We start from the raw sequence: 11,308 nt of genomic DNA on the forward strand, positions 1-11,308 counted from the left end.
TGCTAAACTCTGCTACCTTGTAGAATATCTTCAGGAAAAGAAAGGGCTCAGGAGTAAACCCTACACAAATCTGGAGTGGAGTCCCCAATATGATTGGATGGCGCCTTGTACACCTCCTTTCAGCAACTCCTGCAGCCAAGCTGGTGCCAAACATATTGGTCTGCTTCCTTTGGACCACATCAGTGAGGCCAAGAGGGAGGTCCCATCATCTGGGCAGCCTTGGACCTCTATACACACTGACCAGGCTTGCTCCCTGGGGAGGTCACTTTGATGCTGCTCACACACCAGTTTGACTTCACTTACTTAGGTGCACTCCAACGTCTAGTGAGATAGAGAGATGTCAACAACTCTGCTCAGCATTTACACTGGATGCAGCCCTTAGGTAAAGGTAAAGGACCCCTGACCATTAGGTCCAGTCGTGACCGACTCTGGGGTTGCGGCGCTCATCTCGCTTTATTGGCCGAGGGAGCCGGTGTACAGCTCCGGGTCATGTGGCCAGCAGGACTAAGCCGCTTCTGGCAAACCAGAGCAGCACATGGAAACACCATTTACCTTCCTGCCGGAGCAGTACCTATTTATCTACTTGCACTTTGATGTGCTTTCGAACTGCTAGGTTGGCAGGAGCAGGGACTGAGCATTGGGAGCTCAAGGTTTGCACTAAAATGGAAACTCAGTAAATTTCTCCTTTGCCCCTGACACTTGCCAATAATCTTTTGCCTAGGGTTGGGGCAGGAGTCAGAGCCGTCTTTCCCATAGGGCTTAGTGGTGCGTTGTGCCAGGGCGCCGGCCTCTCAGGGGCGCCCCAGGGAGTGGGGGAGCTGCATGGCTTTGCCGGAGGCTTCCCCTTTTCTTGCATGCCCGCCAGCTGCGCCCCATCAACCATATGGCTGGTGGGCGCACAGCTTCCCTCCCAAGCCTCTGTGGGGATTGCTCTCCAGCCGCAGCATGGGGGAGAGTCTCCCCCTATGGCTGGCAGTGCACAGCTTCATGTTCCCCACTATCCATGGTAATTTGGGGGTGCACCCCGGCGCCCCATCTGCTAAAGACGGCCCTGGCAGGAGTTATGGGCTCAGCTTGAGTCCAGTATACGATTGGGGATGCAACGCCATTGCCCTCCATCACAGATCTGAATTTTAGATGGATTTATGCAGCACATATGATAAGGAAACCTGTGGTTCTATATTGTGTCAAGGCAGTTGCTAGATATTCCTGACTTGGTCTCCTGTGGATTAAATGAACTGCTGGCGATTTCTCATGCTGTGGGTGGAGCCTGCCATCTAGTGGTAAATTTATTTGATTTGATTTGTAGGATTTCTTCCTTGTCCTTCACCAGAAATTCTCAGGGCGGGTTACAACAATAAAATTTAGCTGTAAAAGTAATAAAAACAGTGCATTTGTGAAAACAAGTAAAAGTGTTCCAAATGTAGCAAAAGAGGTGGGACCCACAAAACACCTTAAATGTTGGTGCAGTTTTGAAATCAATGGTTATAATCAGGGCAGTTTTGAAAGGCCCAGTCCACCATCTCGATTCAAAATGGCACCTGATTGTACCCAATCTGCTCCTCGAATTTAGGAACCATCATGAAGAAATTGGTTACGATAGTGGTTCCCAATTATGGGTCTGGGGATTTTAGGGTATAGCTAAAATTATTTGCTTATTTGGGGCTACCCCACATTTTATTCAAAAAAATTGCAGAGGTTACTACGATAGAGCTATCAAAATTTTCAGAAGTAGAGGGTCCGTGGCTTGGCTTTTGAAAAATAGGGGGTCCTCTGTAATTAGCTAACTGGGAACCACTGGGTTATGATATATTTAGAGGTGTTCAGATGGTAGCAAACAAGCTGCTATCTAAAATATAAAGGTGTTTAAGTTTGCTCCCCTAGGTGCTGGCAAAGCTGAGTATATCCATGAGGCAGAGCTGACCATTTTATCTCAGGGAAATCTGGGCTCCTTTGTGGAAGGCACTTCACTTCTCCACAGGCTTGTGAGGATGAAACCTACATGTAGGTAGAAGCTCACCTGTCAAAATATTGCTATGTGCCAGACAACTGTGGAAAATTGCATTCTCTCCCTGTCTCTCTCTTGTCAAAGCATCTCTGGGCACAATTCAAAGGGCTGGTTATGACCTAGAAAGAGTTGCTTGGCTTAGATCCAGGCCATCGGTAGGCAAACCCAATCGCCTTCTAAACCCGGCCCGCAGATGATCCGGGAATCAGTGTGTTTTTACATGAGTAGAATGTGTCCTTTTATTTAAAATGCACCTCTGGGTTATTTGTAGGGCATAGGATTAAGTCCATTTCCCCCCCAAAAAATATAGTCCGGCCCCCCACAAGGTCTGAGGAACAGTGGACCGGCCCCCTGCTGTAAAAGTTTGCTGACCCCTGGTCCAGGCTATCTGAAGGACCATATCCTCCCATATGAACCAGCTGTTTTTAAGGAAAGGGCTGGTGCTGTTTTCATTGTAATTATATGCATGTTTTAATCTATGTTTTAGCTGTTGCCGTTTGAGTCCCTGTCTGGTGGAAAGGTGGGACATAAATAAATATAATTAATAATAATTTATATCCTACCCTTCAGCAAGAAAGTCCCTAGGGTGGCTCAAGAATCAATAAGAATAACACAGTTGTTGCCCCCCCCCACCTTGCAAAGGGAATTCTTAAACGTCACAAGCTATTTTTATCACTGTTATAAGAATTTAAGGTCTCAAATATATAAATTAAATGTTCGGGAATTTACAAGGCAAACACATACATAAGTATGTAAACCACTTGTCTCAAATAGTACAGGAGAACAATCCTGAAACCATTTTGACTCTCCCAAATTGACCTCAAATGTTTCCCCGCAAGGAGGAATGAAATGGGAAAACCTCTCCATTGTCTTTTGCTTACCTGTCTTTAGGGCATCTTTGTAAGAATAGGGTGAGCCTGTGACCTGGATTCAGGAATTAAAGTATTTACCATCACAAAAGAATAGCCAGGCTGCCCAAGTAAGCAATCATTGGCCACTGTCAGGTACCCTGGCAGACAGGATTTCTGTTGTAGACCGCCTCCTTCTGTGATGTATGTATGATGTTTTTGGGGGTGGTCTTGGGCTACAGGGTGGGCAATTTCAAAAGTCTATATAAGGGCTTGCACACCATTGTTCTGGGTTCCTCCTCCCTCCTGCGTGGGGTGTGTGTGTGTGAGCACCCTGTTGCAACAATTTAATAAAGATCAGGCTTACTAGCTGTTTTTGGCCTCTGTTGTTTCCTCCTACTGATAGGGAACCCACTTAAGGACTCTCTACGGGTTCTTGGGTATCCCATAAGTGAAAAGGAGTAGATTTTGTTTACATCATCACGAAGCGCACTTCTGAAAAGAGGCTTTGGCCATCCCAGGAGGAGGGGAGAACCCAGCCAGTGGCGGACTGGCCAGGGTGTCAGCTTGCCCAATGGCAAGTGGGCCATCTTAAATATTAGACAATAAGTTTAAAAGGTTAATTACCTTTGAGCCTTCTTCATGGATCACTGCCTTGTTGTGGCCAAGGGGCTTGAATAGCTCAGAGAAGCTATGAGCTATGCCATGCAGGGCTACCCAAGACAGACAGGTCATAGTGGAGAGTTTGGACTAAACGTGATCCACCTGGAGCAGGAACCAGCAAGCCACTCCAGTATCTCTGCCAAGAAAACTCCATGGACAAAAACAACAGGCATACTCTTGACTGCAAAAAGATCAAACCTCTCCATTCTGAAGGAAATCAGCCCTGAGTGCTCACTGGAAGGACAGATCCTGAAGCTGAGGCTCCAATACTTGGGCCACCTCATGAGAAGAGAAGACTCCCTGGAAAAGACCCTGATGTTGGGAAAGATGGAGGGCACAAGGAGAAGGGGACGGCAGAGGACGAGATGGTTGGACAGTGTTCTCAAAGCTGCTAACATGAGTTTGACCAAACTGCGGGAGGCAGTGGAAGACAGGAGTGCCTGGCATGCTCCGGTCCATGGGGTCATGAAGAGCAGGACACGACTAAACGACTAAACAACAACAACCTTTGAGCAGCTTGAAAATACAAATTCCAAGATAATACAATCAACTATGAAACAACTATTAACATGTTAATCCAAATTATTAAGATTATGATACAAGAAAGAATTAGTCATGAAGTTTCTCAAGCAGAATATTATTCTATTCAAGTTTATTCAAGACAAGATAAATCACCCATCCATCAGTTTAACATTATTATCTGGTATGTACTTAAAGGGGTTATCTATGAGCAACTGCTTTCAGTTGTGCCAAGTAAGGATGGTACAGGACAGGGACTTTTTGATCTGTTGAAACACTTAAAATTGATCCCCCAAAATGTTTGTCTGATAGTACAGAGGGAGCTGCAAGCTACCATGGCCAGTATAAAAGGTAAAGGGACCCCTGACCATTAGGTCCAGTCGTGGCCGACCCTGGGGTTGTGGCGCTCATCTCACTTTATTGGCCAAGGGAGCCGGCGTACAGCTTCCGGGTCATGTGGCCAGCATGACTAAGCCGCTTCTGGCGAACCAGAGCAGCGCACGGAAACACTGTTTACCTTCCCGCAGGAGTGGTACCTATTTATCTACTTGCACTTTAACGTGCTTTCGAACAGCTAGGTTGGCAGGAGCAGGGACTGAGCAACGGGAGCTCACCCCATTGAGGGGATTCGAACCACCGACCTTCTGATCAGCAAGTTCTAGGCTCTGTGGTTTAACCCACAGCAACACATAATGGTTGACAAAGTAAGATTATTGATGTGGCTGATCAACATGTTCCCATACGGTGCTATGCCCATGTCTTGAGTTTGGTGATAACTGAAACAGCAAAATGTTTCGTGCCTGCAGTTTCTTTTTTAATTTGCTCCAGAATTTAGCAACTTTTGTGAAAACACCATACAAGAGAATGGCTGTACAGATTGAAGTTGTTGGAAAACATATAGGACAAGAAAAAATGAAATGATTAAAGCTAATTGGTGAGACAAGAAGGTCAGGAAAATCCAATGCAGCAATAACTTAATTTGGATGTTTTGCTGCTGCTGTTAGTACTTTCGTAAATCTATTGACGTGCTTATAATTAATGATACAAGATTCAGACAAGTTTGATGCACAAACAGAACAAGAAGCAAATGTTTTACGTCAAGGTCTTACAAAGTTTGAAAAAACATTGACAGCATTTATTTACTTGTATATATTAGAAACTACAGCCCGTTATCAAGTTATTTGCAGACAAGTCATTTAGATATGTTTACTGCATGGAGTTTAGTAAATTCAGCTATAACAAAGTTGAAGGAAAAGACAAGAACATTTGATAACGTTCGCAGCAAGGCATTGGAATTTGTAAATAAATGTAACAAGAAGATTTCACAGTTGAATGTGGATGGAAATCAAACATTGGAAACTGGCTCTTTGGAAATAGCTTTGCCAATTAAGAGGCAGAGTATAGATCAGGGGTCAGCAACCTTTTCCAGCCGTGGGCTGGTCCACTGTCCCTCAGACGGACTATATTTTGGGGGAAAAATATGAACGAATTCCTATGCCCCACAAATAACTCAGAGATGCCATTTTAAATAAAAGGACACATTCTACTCATGTAAAAACATGCTGATTCCTGGACCGTCTGCGGGCTGGATTTAGAAGGCGATGGGGCCACATCTGGCCCCCGGGCCTTAGTTTGCCTACCCGTGGGTTATGCACTTCTCTAGGAATAAGTCCCATTGAACTCAGTGCTTACTCCCAAAAAACCGGGCACAGAATTTGTGATCCCTGCATAGGAGGGGGTTGGACTAGATGACCCTTGGGGTCCATTATGACTCTACAATTCTATGATTCACTGGAGGTTTTTAAGCAGAGGTCAGAAGGCCACCTGCCAGAGATTCCTTAGCCGTGGTTCCTGCATTGCAAGGGGTTCTTGCTTCAAGCCGGCTCTCCATTCAGGCTCCAGAGGTGCTTCAGTTTCCCCAATGGACCCCGAGGGAGACAAACAGGACGGTTGTTAACAATTGGGAGGAAAGCGTATCTCCTACTGTATCTGAATGGATTGAGAAAATGTGGTCCCTAGTAACTATTATTAAGTTCACTTATTACAAAATAATACAGTGGTACCTCAGGTTAAGTACTTAATTCGTTCTGAAGGTCTGTTCTTAACTTGAAACTGTTCTTAACCTGAGGTACCACTTTAGCTAATGGGGCCTCCCGCTGCTGCCGCGCCGCCGGAGCACAATTTCTGTTCTCATCCTGAAGCAAAGTTCTTAACCCGAGCTACTATTTCTGGGTTAGCAGAGTCTGTAACCTGAAGCATTTCTAACCCAAGGTACCACTGTAATTTGAAGCCACTGGCTCAAGTCCTACCCTCCAGAGCAGGAAAAAACAATTTTTCATGTGACAAACTAAAATGCAATGTGCATAACCAAGCCCAGAGATACTCATGAACATAGAATGTACCGGTGTCTCTCTCGTTGCTGTACTGGTTATGTATGCGATAAATATATCACAACAAAGCTGGGACAAATAGTCGTTCACTGGAAGCACAAAGCAATAAACGTAGGAGTGGTTGCCTGAAAGCATCAAGTGGTCGTTAGCTAGAAGCACAAAGCCAAATGATCAATTGAAGCCAAATAGATGAGACCTGTTCTCCGGATATTATCCAGGTTTCGCAGCAAGCTTCATCAGTCCCTGATGCTCATCACTCAAGACAGTTCGCTCATTGCTGTGCCTGTGCATACCTTTTGTCTTGAGCAAACTGTGTTGAGCGATGAGCATCATGGACTGATGAAGAGGAAAATAGAAGAGTCAAATAGGTTTTGTGGAGAGGTGTTCCGGAGCCCTGTTCACATCCTGAAGGTAACGCAACCTGCGTCCGCGGGTTGTGATTTGCTGCTTTCCGTGCATGCGCGTGATGTCATTTTGAGCATCTGCACATGTGTGAGTGGCAAAACCCGGAAGTAACGTGCTCCGTTACTTCCGGGTCACCGCGGAGCGCAACCTGAAAATGCTTAACCTGAAGCTACTTCAACGTGAGGTATGACTGTACATATAAACCAAGTTTGTGAGGGGAAATGGTATTTTTTGGCCGTGCTTTGGAGCAACAAGTTCAGTGATAATGTCCAATTTTAGGCTGCTTTCAGCCTGCTGTCATAGTATTTCTTCATGCCCTTAATTATTTTATTTCTATTGTTTGTTAATAAAATATACACAGGGATGTAATAAAAGAAAGAAAGTAAAAGTGTTAATAAAATGATTATGCACTCTAAAACGGCGGGTTTCGAAACCTCCTGTTTTCAGTGGAAACAGCTGACAGGAACACTTTGCTGCCGTGTCAGAACAGAATGTACACAGGGTCAGATTAAGACCTTCAGAGGCTTTTTAAGCATTGAAAAGATTATGGTGTCCCCGCTATACGCAATTCAAAATTAAAACAATACTAAACCACAAAACAACATTCTAAAATAAAAAGCCCATAGATTTATTTCAACACATGGGATTTGCTTGCATTCTTATATATGTTAATAGGATCCCTCCCTTAGCTGGAGATAAGTAGCAAGAAGACAGAAGGACAAAATGGATTAAGAATGCAAGGATGGAGCGAAAGAAGTCTAAACAAGTTCTGATTTCCTGCTATGATGACTGCTATAATGTCTTTTATTTTTTTAAATGTCAAATTCCCCCCCTTTTTAAAACACCTTTCTCATATTTCGCCCCCGTACCCTAAGCACATGCTTAGTCTGTCCATTGGATGCGCCATCACTAATTGTACAGCTCAGGAAAAGGTCCCATTAATACTAATAAGAAGAATAATTTTATTATTTCTACCCTGCCCATCTGACTGGGTTTCTCCAGCCACTCTGGGCGGCTTCCAACAAAATATTAAAAATACAATAAAACACCAGACATTTAAAACTTCCCTAAACAGGGCTGCCTTCGGATGTCTTCTAAAAGTTGTGCAGCTCTTTATCTCCTTGACATCTGCTGGGAGGGCACCACTACTGAGAAGGCCCTTTGCCTGGTTCCCTGTAGCGGCTCACCTCTTGCAATGAGGAAACCCTTCAAATTGTATGATTTTTATAGACTTGAGTCTTATTTAGCAGAAAAAGCAATTGCTAAAATGGTTAGGCCATTTTTTGGGGGTGGAGTGGGTGTTTTGGGGGTCAGTCAAACAATAGTCCGTCAAACATTAAAAGCTTCTCTGAACAGGGCTGCCTTCAGATGTCTTCTAAAAGTCTGGTAGTTGTTTTTCTCTTTGACATCTGGTGGGAGGGTGTTCCATAGGGTGGGCGCCACTACCGAGAAGGCCCTCTGCCTGGTTCCCTGTAACTTGGTTTCTCGCAGTGAGGGAACCGCCAGAAGGCCCTTAGCGCTGGACCTCAGTGTCCGGGCAGAACGATGGGAGTGGAGACGCTCCTTCAGGTGTACATTTCTTTACACATATTATCCTCTGCATATTGTAAAATTGTACATATCATTGCCTTATCTATCATATATTCAATTAATAAATTTGTGGATGTTTATTCAAAACCTGCCAAGGAGTCCAAATCATTTTGTTGTCTTTTTAAATAATTTGTAAAAAATTTCCATTCTTCCTTGAAGTCACGATTGTCCTTGTCACGCAGTTTATATGTCAACTTGGCCAGTTCTGCATAGCTCATCAGTTTTTCTTGCCTCTGTTCTTTCGTTGGGATTTCCTCGTTCTTCCATCTTTGTGCTAACAAGACTCTTGCCGCTGTTGCAGTTTTTTATTTTCTTGACAGGTCTTGTCCTACAAACTCTAAGAAAAATGCTTCTGGTTTTCCCCACAAATGTCATTTTAAACATTTTTTTCAATTCATTGTATATCATTTCCCCAAAATTTTTAACTTCTCTACATTCCCTACATTGTTTGAGTGTCAATGCTAAGAAGTTTCCATCAATATAAAGGAAATTGTTCATACAAGCAGGTACAGTTTGTCATGCAGAGGTTTTCTTCCTGTGCTGGATGAATGACCACCTGTCTACCCTAAAAGGCTCCGGGGGGGGGGTAGGGCTTGCCCTGTAGCCGCACAAAATTTTTGTGTCGGTTCTTCAGAAGATGCAATGTCCCAAATTACTTTTGTGCATTTAAACCCTCTCTTCTTTCTAGCCATCAAAATTCTTGCTGCCATAAATAAGCAATCAATTAAACATTTTCATAAAACCCCTTGGTTGTCTCCGCTGAATGCACCCAACAATGCTATTTGGGGAGGTGTTTTTTTCCCACAGACTTTCCCAGCATTTTCATTATTTTTGCAAATATCTTGTCCCAAACTGGGCAACTTTGGCACCGTCCCAGCACTCCATTTTGGTAACCATTCAATTTCATTTTTGTATGGTTTTCAAAGAATTTTCTTTAAATTTAGCTGAAGTTGTGTTATAAGGATTTTTTCGTACACAGCTGCCCAATCATCAGTAGTAATTACCCTCCCTTCATCCTAAGGTCCCAGGTCTTCATTATCCATAGCAGCTAAATTCCACACTCCTTTCAGGGTCTCTTTTGATCCCACGTCAGTTTAGGTAACATGGTTTATAAGACAGATATAAACCCTTTCTCCTGGTCACTTGTATTAAGACATACTTTGTCAGATCGGGTTAAGCTTATGTTATCTTGCTGTTTAAAAGCTGTTGTCTGGTGACTGTACTAATTTGATTCCACACACTTCTGGGTAATGGTCTGGCATATATACAGTGGTACCTTGGTTTATGAACTTAATCCGTTCCGGAAGTCCGTTCTTAAACCAAAGCATTCTTAAACCAAGGCGTGCTTTCACATAGCAGCGGGGGGACTCAATTTACACTCAACAGGAAGCGGAACATGCTCTGCTTCTGAGGCAAAGTTCACAAGCCAAAACATCTACTTCCGGGTTTGCAGCATTCTTATGTAAAGTTGTTAATAAACTAAGCTGTTCTTAAACCAAGGTACCCCTATACATAGGGATGTGGGTGACGCTGTGGTCTAGACCACTGAGCCTCTTGGGCTTGCCGATCAGAAGGTCGGCGGTTCTAATCCCCGCGACGGGGTGAGCTCCCGTTGCTCGGTCCCTGCTCCTGCCAACCTAGCAGTTCGAAAGCACGTCAAAGTGCAAGTAGATAAATAGGTGCCACTCTGGCAGGAAGGTAAATGGCGTTTCCATGCGCTGCTCTGGTTTTGCCAGAAGCAGTTTAGTCATGCTGGCCACATGACCCGGAAAAACTGTCTCTGGACAAACGTAGGCTCCCTTGGCTAGTAAAGTGAGATGAGCGCCGCAACCCCAGAGTCGTTTGTGAGTGGACTTAACTGTCAGGGGTCCTTTACCTTTATCTTTTTACTACTGTATATAAATCTTGCAAGTTAATAAAATTAATTTCTTTTAATGCATTAATGCTTCTTTCCCTATCCTTCAGCTAAAAGCCTGGATGTTCATGTGATGGGATTATTGGGGAAATGCCTGGAATAAAGACCTCACATCTGTACTTCCAGACTTCCAAAATTGTTCTCTGTGTCCTATCCTGTGATTTCAAGCTATTAAAAATTTCTATTCTAATAAATAGGACTCTGTTGCAAGGATGTTCCATTTGGACCATTGCTTGTCTTTTGGGGCTTTGATATATGAGTGCAATATAATTTTAGTAATGGAATTACCCACCCAGCCCTCTGATTTTCTGCATCTGAAATGCTTTAAAAAAGGTTTCCAATGTTACGTTCAGCCTGTATATATGTTTAAATAAACCTTGCAGCAACGAAAATGCCATCTGTCTCCAGTGACCTTCGTTTCAAGGAAACCGTTCCTAAGGTCTAGATTTAAAATGCAAAAGGTTTCTATTTCCTTTACGATTCATTCTCATCGTCATCAGTGAATCTGCTTGTCTTTAGAATTAAAAAGGTAAAGGTACCCCTGCCCATACGGGCCAGTCATGTCCGACTCTGGGGTTGCGTGCCCATCTCGCTTAAGAGGCCGGGAGCCAGCGCTGTCCGAAGACACTTCCGGGTCACATGGCCAGCGTGATGAAGCTGCTCTGGCGAGCCAGCACCAGCACAGCGCACGGAAACGCCGTTACCTTCACGCTATAAAGCGGTACCTATTTATCTACTTGGGGGTGCTTTCGAACTGCTAGGTGGGCAGGAGCTGGGACCGAACGACGGGAGCTCACCCCGCCGCGGGGATTCAAACCGCCGACCATGCGATCGGCAAGTCCTAGGCACTGAGGTTTTACCCACAGCGCCATGCGCGTCCCTTAAGAATTACTTTAGAATTACTTTAGAATTACGTCTTTACAATTACTTACCCATTATTTGTTTTGGTTTATCTCATGTGTACTTGCCT

Source organism: Podarcis raffonei, chromosome 9 (assembly GCF_027172205.1).
Source record: "Podarcis raffonei isolate rPodRaf1 chromosome 9, rPodRaf1.pri, whole genome shotgun sequence".
Classification (NCBI taxonomy): domain Eukaryota; kingdom Metazoa; phylum Chordata; class Lepidosauria; order Squamata; family Lacertidae; genus Podarcis; species Podarcis raffonei.